Genomic DNA, 9,333 nt, shown 5'->3' on the forward strand with positions numbered 1-9,333 from the left:
GATAAAGCAGGGAGCCTAAAGCCCTACAGCATATAAGTAGTAGAGCTTCCCCAAGATTTGAACCCAGGGAGACCTGCTCTACTGTATTACTTGGTGACCACCCACTAACCCTGAAAGCTGAGGACCCCTGCTCCTAGGCTGTGGGCCAGACATAGGCTGAGGCTGGAGATGCAGGCTGGGGCGACTGCATCACTGTTGCTGACTAAGGGATTCTCCAGTTACTGCCTTCTCCTCCACAGTCCCTCTAGGGAGCTTCCTTCCTGATGACCTTTTTGTGTCATCTATGCCAAGCCCAGCTTCAGCAGTTTCTGCCTCAGAGAGAAACTATCACTGTTCTGCCTTTAACAAAAGCTACCACTGCCAAATGAACCAAGCTGAACGCTTTAGAGTAGCATCTCCTTCAATCTGCTCAATGACCCCTTTGGTACTACTGGTGTGCGAGTGCTAAGTCACTTCAGTGGTGTCCGACTCTGTCTGACCCTGTGGACTGTAGCCCGCCAGGCTCCTCTGTCCGTGGAATTCTCCAGGCAAGAATACTGGAGTGGGTTGTCATATCCTCCTCCAGCCGATCTTCCAGACACAGGGATCAAACTTGCGTCTCTCATGTCTAACTGGCATTGGCAGGCGGGTCCTTTACCGCTAGCACATAGGTACTATTATTATTTGATTTTTCTTTTAACTATATTTATGGGGCTTCCTAGGTGGTACTAGTGGTACAGAGCCCGCCTGCCAAGGCAGGAGACATAAGAGACCTGGGTTCAGTCCCTGGGTTGGGAAGATCCCCTGGAGAAGGGCATGGCAACCCACTTCAGTATTCTTGCCTGGGGAATCCCATGAACAGAGGAGCCTGGTGGGCTACAGTCCATGGAGTTGCAAAGAGTTGGATGCAACTTAGCATGCATGCACACAATACTAGTTTATTTCAATATTAACTATTTTATTAGGGTGATTATATTACTATAATAGTTATATTAATATTAATTATATTAAAGTAATACTTTGGGGTTGGACTAATTGAATCTTAGAATAGAAAGGTACGGTTGATGTTCTTTATTTTTTTCTTTTTAATACCCAGAATTTCTGCTTTTTTTAAAAAAAAATTCTTTTTCAATTGCAGGGAAATTGCTTTATACTGTTGTGTTGGTTTCTGACTTACAACAATGTAAATCAGTTATAATTATGTATATATCTCCTCCCTCTTGAGCCTCCCTCTCTTCTCCCCATCCCACCCCTCTAGGTCATCTCAGAGAACCAGAGGAGAAAAGAAAGTCTCCAGTAATAAGTATGATGTTGACTCACTTATCCAAAAATCATATAGTCAGTGCAGGGCCTGGATTAGGACCCAAGCACCGTATGATTCCCAACCCACCAGGCATTTCTTCGAGCCCACTAAACACCCCACAGGCAAGAAAGCAAGTTTGAAAAGACAAAAAGTCAGCCCTGATCCTGGGTTTGCTACTATCCCGCCCCCGAGTGACTGGCATAAGATCCCAGGTCACAGCAATAGCGGGCCTTCTGATATTTGTCGGAAAGCAAATGTGAGTTTATTTTTTCAAAAACATTTTACATTTGTATCTGAGTGATATAGGTCTTTTTTTTTTTTTTTTGCTTTTTCTTTTATATTGGATATAGGTAATCAACAATGTTGTGATAGTTTCAGGTGTACAGCAAAATGACTCGGTTATACATATACATGTATCTATTCTTTTTAAAATTCTTTTCTCATTTAGGTTGTTACATAATATTGAGCAGCCTTCCCTGTGCTATGCAGTAGGTCCTTGTTGGTTATTCATTTTAAATATAGCAGTGTGTACTACATGTGAATGTAGCAATATTTTTCATGAGACTGCCTCCTTGGTGCTTGACCAGTGGGACCCCCCCCCAAGGAGCTGAACGAGAGGAACAGGATGAAGCAGTGGGTAGGGGAGGTGTCTTAACCAAATATTATTTACTATGCAGTTCATGGGCCTCCTCATACATAAACTGGGGCAGTTATAGCATCAGCACCATGAATCTGCTGTGAGGGTCAAATGAGTTCTAAGTGTAAAGCTCTGAGAACAGAACCTGGCCCAGAGTAATCGCTCACAAAATACAGTGTGTGATTATTCTTACGTCAGCACCTCCGTAAAAGCTGTACCAGCATTATGAGCACCTCCAGGGCATCTGTCCCTGAAATAACAAGGCCTTCACTTCCAGGCTTCAGAAGGCAGAAGGCAGCCATCTCTCTTGAGCTGTTTCTAAGCACATGGTAAAGGGAGTCGAGTGCTCGTTTGGGGTCAGCTCCTGTGGAGTCCCAGGTCTCTGTCTACCTCATGTGGGATCACCCTGGCATGGATGTAAAAATCGGGATGACACGCATAGGCTAGTTTCAAAGTGTGCTTCATATTTCAGAGGGGCAACTGCTTTCAGTAATCACTTACTTGGCTGCGTCGGGTCTCATTGCAGGGTCTTGTTGCCTCGTGTCCGATCTTTCGTTGCAGCACCTGGATTCTCTCGTTGCGGCACAGGGGCTCCGTGGTTCCGACCAGCAGGCTTGAGCACTCATTAAATATTTGCTGAACAAATGCTTGAGCTTTTTAAAAAATATACCTTTAGCTAAATTTCACTGAAGTAAATTTCACCAGGCCAGTATACGAGATTCTTCCATTTGCAATGTGCTCTGCAGCTGTTAATTTCACCTTAGCTGCACAGCAATTTATGATACTGGAGCTATCTCTGATACAGAGAAGCATTTAGAAAGAAAACTATTTATTCCTACCATAAGCTGAAAATTATCACGTCATAAATATAATTTCAACATATACGACTATATAATGGCTAATTTATATATTTAAAATACATTGAATTATAATTTAACATATACAATTTTAAAATAACAAACACCAGTAAGAAATTCAACTGATTTACAAAAACCCACACCTGAGGGCTTCCCTGGCGGCTCAGTGGTTAAAGAATCCACCTGCCAATGCAGGGGACGCAGGTTCGATCCCTGATTGGGGAAGATCCCACGTGCAACTAGGCCCGTGTGCCACAACGAGTGAGCCTGTGGTCTAGAGCCCGGAAGCCACAGCTACTGAGCCCACTCATTGCAGCTACTGAAAGCCTTGTGCCCTAGAGCCTGTGCTCTGCAGCAAGAAAAGCCACCGTGATGAGAAGCCCGAGGCCCGCGACTAGAGAGCGGGCCTCACAGCAGCAAAGGTCCAGCACAGACAAAAATAAAGTTAGTTTTTAAATCCTTAAAAAAAATAAACCCACTCCTGAAAGTAAGTTCTTCCATCAGAAGAATGAAATGTTACGAACACTCTGCAGAAAGGAGACAGTTAACATAGCTTAGCTTAAAATAAAGAGGAGGTTCTGGGTCAACAAGACAATTTCATTTCATATATATATATACATATAAAATGGTAATATTCATCAGCTCCAGGCATCTCAGTCCACATGTGCACACCACCAGAAAGGCGACCGAACTGCCTTCTCTGACAGACATTAGCATCCTTACACATACTTCATACACTAAACAAATGCCAACTTCTGGAAGTGACAGTGCTACAAATCACTGGGGGGAAAAAAAAAATCCCCACAAGGATCCATCCTAGGGGTCATGGCATCAGTGCCGTGTGTCCTTCCAGACAGAGAAGGGCAAAACCCTCAGTTCCTGAAGGATTGAAATATCCATGGGCTCTGAGCCCTGGCAAAGGCCCTGTGGCATGTTTTGCCAGCTGCAAAATTGCGAATCCCACTTCCTAATCTGTTAGCTCCCGGCCTGGCCTGGCTTGGTGAGCAGCGACCCCTGCAGGGTGAGGACGGCACAGAGCCTGGACCTGCAGGGGCCACTCCACACGCCCTCCGGAGAAGGCAAATGGGTTTCCTGCCCTTCGTTTCTCTCTAAAGATTTTATGCTCAAAATATAAGCTGTGGGATTAAAAGAAATGTGTATTTCTCTCCTGCAGAGACATTTCCTGAGGAGTATGTTGGATTGAACTCTTTTACTTTTTAAGCTAATTTTTTGGAGTATAGTTTCTTTACAAAGTGGTGTTAGTTTCTACTGTACAGCAAAGTGAATCAGTTATATACACACATACATATAGCCTCTCTTCTTTTAGATTTCCTTCACATTCAGGTCATCACAAACATAGAGTAGGGTTCTCATTAGTCATCTATGTTGTACACCCTATCAATTCTGTATACACGTCAGTCGCAGTCTCCCAGTTCCTCCCACCCCGCGTTCCCTTTTAGTGTCCACACACTTGTTCTCTATGTCTGTGTCTCTACTTCTGCTTTGCAAATAAGGTCATCTGTACCGTTTTTCTAGATTCCACGTACACGCATTAATATACAATATTTGTTTTTCTCTTTCTGACTGACTTCATTCTGTATAACAGTCTCTAGGTTTATCCCATCTCTGCAAATGACCCAATTTTGTTCATTTTTGTGGCTTAGTAATACTCCGTTTTATATATGAACCACATCTTTATCTATTCCTCCATTGATGGACATTTAGTTTGCTTCCATGTCCTGGCAAAGCTTCCCTGGTGGCTCAGATGGTAAAGAATCTACCCACAGTGCAGGAGACGTGCATCAGGAAGATCTGGAGAAGGGCACAGCAGCCCACTCCGGTATTCTGGCCTGGAGAATCCCGCGGACAGAGGAGCCTGGCGGAATACAGCCCATGGGGTTGCCAAGAGTTGGACACGGCTGAGCAACTAACACTTTCACTTCATGTCCTGGCTATCGTAAATAGTGCTGCAATGAACACTGGGGTGCATATGTTTTTTTAAATTATGGTTTTCTCTGTATATATGCCCAGTAATGGGATTTCTGGGTCATACTGGGCTAAATTCCAAGCACCAAGAATTTTTGTAGAGACAGTCTTGCTCTCCTATTGAAAGAGGACACACCCCATCCCATCCCAGTAACAAACAAGGTTTAAGTTATTCATTCAATGGGGGAAAAATGAGAGCAAGACTCTCTGAGAGCAGATTTTCTCATGTAGGGGAACATCTCTAGTACCCCACTTTTGGAAGGAAATGGTCATCCTGCCTTGCCATTTAATCGTCAGGGTTTCGAGATTCTGTCTGCTGTCCTTCAGGAAATGACGGACATATTTGGTAATTGTAATATGCCATTCAGTTCAGACTGGTGTGGCTATTTATTTACTCCCTGCTCTGTCCCAGAAACACTTTAAGGTGGCAGAGGTTAGTTGTGCTGGAAAAGACCATGATGCTGGAAAAGACTGAAGGCAAGAGGAGAAGCGGGTGACAGAGGATGAGATGGCTGGATGGCATCACTGACTCAATGGACATCAGTTTGAGCAAACTCCAGGAGATGGTGAGGGACAGGGAAGCCTGGCATGCTGCAGTTCATGGGATCACAAAAAGTCGGACACAACTTAGTGACTGAACAAGGTTAGTTGTGATCAGGTAATCATTAGTTAGAGCGTAGAACCAGGAAGCAGCTCAGGTTAGTGTCTGGTGGCATCAGCAGCCACAGGGGAGGGGATCCTGCCAGAAGGTGCCCAAAGACTTGCCATGCCCAAAGATCCACCCCTCAGGAAACCAGCTGTGCTCCCCTGACCTCGACTGACTGGGCTCAGGCAGGTACCCAGCCAAGGTAGCTATGGGCCAGCCAGGTTTGAAAGAGACTAGATGTCAATGCAGTGAGGCTTTGCCCACAGGGGTGATCCAAACCAGACAGTGACCAAGTGTCCCTGATGCATCCTATTTCAGGAAGCGTGAAGGGGCCCTGGCCACTCTCATCTGAGAACACAAGAGGCCCGAGGTCACCAGAGCTACCGCTGTACCCCTGTGAGTGATGCAGAATTGCAGGCCTGGCTGTGACTGTGGCAGGAGGGTCACTTTGCTGGAGGGTCAGTTCTGGAAGTTGGTTCCAGAGGCCCAACTAAGAGTCTACCCTCCAGCCCTTCCCAAGATTTGTAAGCACCTAATTCCCTGTGCTAAGTCCCTTGTGTATTAAAATATCTGGAAAGGTTAGGAAGATGGCAATGACGACCCTGTATGCAAGACAGGGAAAGAGACACAGATGTGTATAACGGACTTTTGGACTCAGAGGGAGAGGGAGAGGGTGGGATGATTTGGGAGAATGACATTCTAACATGTATACTATCATGTAAGAATTGAATCGCCAGTCTATGTCTGACACGGGATACAGCATGCTTGGGGCTGGTGCATGGGGATGACCCAGAGAGATGTTATGGGGAGGGAGGTGGGAGGGGGGTTCATGTTTGGGAACGCAAGTAAGAATTAAAGATTTTAAAATTTAAAAAATAAAAAACTAAAAAAAAAGAAAAATAAAATAAAATAAAATATCTGGAAAGGGAAAGAACTGAAACATATACATTACCGTATGTAAAACAGATAACCAGTGCAAGTTTGATGTATAACTCAGGGCACCCAAAGCTGGTGCTCTGTGACACCTGGAGGGATCAGGTGAGGAGGGAGATGGGAGGGGGGGCTCAGGATGGAGGGAACACACGTATACCTATGGCCGATTCGTATTGATATATGGCAAAAACCATCAAAATGTTGTAATTATCTTCCAATTAAATTTAAAAAAATCTGACACTGAAGCTGAAGCTCCAATACTTTGGCTACCTGATGCGAAGAGCTGACTCATTGGAAAAGACTTTGGTGTTGGGAAAGATTGGGGGCAGGAGGAAAAGAGGGCGACAGAGGATGAGATGGTTGGATGGCGTCATCGACTCAATGGACATGAGTTTGGGCAAACCCCAGAGATAGTGAAAGACAGGGAAGCCTGGTGTACTATAGTCCATGGGGCCGCAAAGAGTTGAACACGACTGAGAGACTGAACACAGCAACAAAAATATCTGGAAAGCTCTTTGTTTCCTGAAACTGAACGCTGACTGATGCCAGGACCCTCTTCTGGGCTCCCATCACACTCTCTGGTACGGATCACATGGTCATGGTGTGCTTAAGTTCCCTGCTGCCTTCATCCACCCCAGCCACAAGCTCACTGAGAGCTGTGTCTGGTTTCCCTTATATCCCAAGCACCCAGCACAGAACCTGCAGGAAGAAGGTGCCCAGCCAGTATTTGTTGCATGGACCAATGAATCTCCCCGGTGAGAATAAATTCTTTTTCACCTTCATAGCCACATCATTCAGAGTAGGAACTAGGGAACACTCTGGCTATTTCCTGCAAGAGGAGATTTGGTACGGAACTTCATCAGCAAGAATAAAGATGGCGGACGGGCTGGCAGAGTGGGTGTCTCGGGTGACTTGCTTCAAGGTCACACCACGGCAGCGGGGGACCTGGAGCCAGATTCTAGAGGGAAGGAGGCCACTGTTGCCGCGGCTACCACTGTGGCTGCTGCCACAATGCGAATCCAGCGACTAGAGAGTGCCATGCCGAGTTGGGCTGCGACAGCCGTCATGTCAGCCAGAGCGTGCTGGTCTGTGCGGAGGCCCCAGGAAGGCGGTCCCTGCCTCTCTCTGGCCTCTCAAGCCTCTCATATGTGTGTCTCACAGGCAGAATATAAATTACAGCCAGAACCCCAGCTGCAAGGGCCTCTGGGAACTGCACGCTGGCTCCCAGCATTGAGGGCAGGAGCTGTTTCTTCGTTACCCTGGGCCTGACCCATGCTCTGAGGACAACAAGAGCTCCATTGAGGTTTCTGGCCAAGTTCTCACACAGATTTCTGTGGGTTCCCAAGAATGAGGATCTAGGAGAGGGACAGCTGGGCTACTCCTAAAAAGTGCCAGCAAACCACCCCCAACCCCCTGACCCCTACTCACAGGAGTCGAGAGGCAGCAGGAAAGAGCAGCTGAAGGCCTGGCCTGAGGCACCTCAGCTCAGGAACCAGTGACCTCTTGGAAGGCAGAGGACACAAGCGGGCGGGAGGGCAGGCCTGGGTCAGGCGAACAGAAGAATTCAGAATACTTTGCTGGGGAAGCCTGGTGGCCCCAGACAAGGACTATACCCCGGTGTGGGGGTCCTGGGCAGGCTGTGTAATCCCAGGACGACAGCAAGAGAAGACAGGGCTCAGCTGCCCCTCCCTGTGTTTGCAGAGAGCCTCGGTGACTCCCAGATGGAGAGGCCCTGAAGTCAAGGCCACTTAAGTGTGACTGGTGTGTGAGAGGGAGGAGCCCAGGGGAAAACGATGGCCTCACTACAGGGTCAGAGAGCAAAGGCGGCTGCCCCGACCCACCGGCACAGGGCTCCTCACCCCTCACCCATCGAGGCGCGTGGGGTCTGGCTGTTCTGCTTCGGGGCCTCCTGAGTGGGTCAGGTCCCCTCGGCTACCCGTACCTGGTAGACGGCAGAGTCTGGCCACCCAGTTTGGGTGCTTCCGCCTCCTGCCAGTCCTGGGTCTGAAGGGCTGTGAAGAGCCCCTGGGGTGGGGCAGGCCATGATCAGGTCAGCCTTAGAAATTGGACCCTAAGCCCTCCAGCAGGTAGGGGTGGGAAGGGGAAGGCGTTGAGGAAGCTGCTGACACACCGCAGCGCCAGGGTCTGCCACGCTTCTCCCAGGGCTCAGCTGGGGAGGCCAGGTCCACCAAGAAAGCAGGCACATCCAGGGCCTGATGGGAGAGACAAACCCTGGCGCCTGGTTCTCTCCGTGACCTCCCCTCCACCCTGGGCATCCTGAGGGGAGCGCTCAGGGCTCCTCGCCTTCCCCCAGAATGCAAGAAACTGGCGCCGTCAATGCCCCCAGGCAGGACACAGGGAGAATCTTCACTTCAATCCTGCGGTAGCTTTTGAATTAAAAAAAAATTTTTTTTAAGTATTTATTTATTTGGCTGCACCAGGTCTAAGCTGTGGCGTGTGGTGTCTTTAGCTGTGGCATGCAAACTCTTATATGAGGCATGTGGGATCCAGTTCCCTGACCAGGGATCGAACCCTGGCCCCCTGTGTTGAGAGCGTGGAGCCTTAGCTGCCAGACCTTCAGAGAATTCCCAGCTCTTGAATGTTGAACGATGAACTTGTTATTGTTCAAAAATAATACTAAAAAGAAAACTTAAAAGGAAAGAAGTGATTAAAGAGAAAAAGAAGTGATTTCCCCTCCATATATTATTATTACCTCCTCCCATGGTTAGGGCTTTCCTGTGGCTCAGCTGGTAAAGAATCCGCCTGTACTGCAGGAGACTGCAGTTCAATCCCTGGGTTGCGAAGATCCCCTAGAGGAGGAAAAGGCTACCCACTCCAGTATTCTGGCCTGGAGAATTCCACGGACTACAGTCCATGGAGTCGCAAAGAGTCGGACATGACTGAGCGACTTTCACTTACTTCCATGGTTAACATACATTCGACGTAACTGCAGGCGACGGTTAAGTCACCATGGTTCCTCAAGCAGGTCCCT

This window comes from Ovis aries, chromosome 18 (genome assembly GCF_016772045.2).
Source record: "Ovis aries strain OAR_USU_Benz2616 breed Rambouillet chromosome 18, ARS-UI_Ramb_v3.0, whole genome shotgun sequence".
Lineage (NCBI taxonomy): Eukaryota > Metazoa > Chordata > Mammalia > Artiodactyla > Bovidae > Ovis > Ovis aries.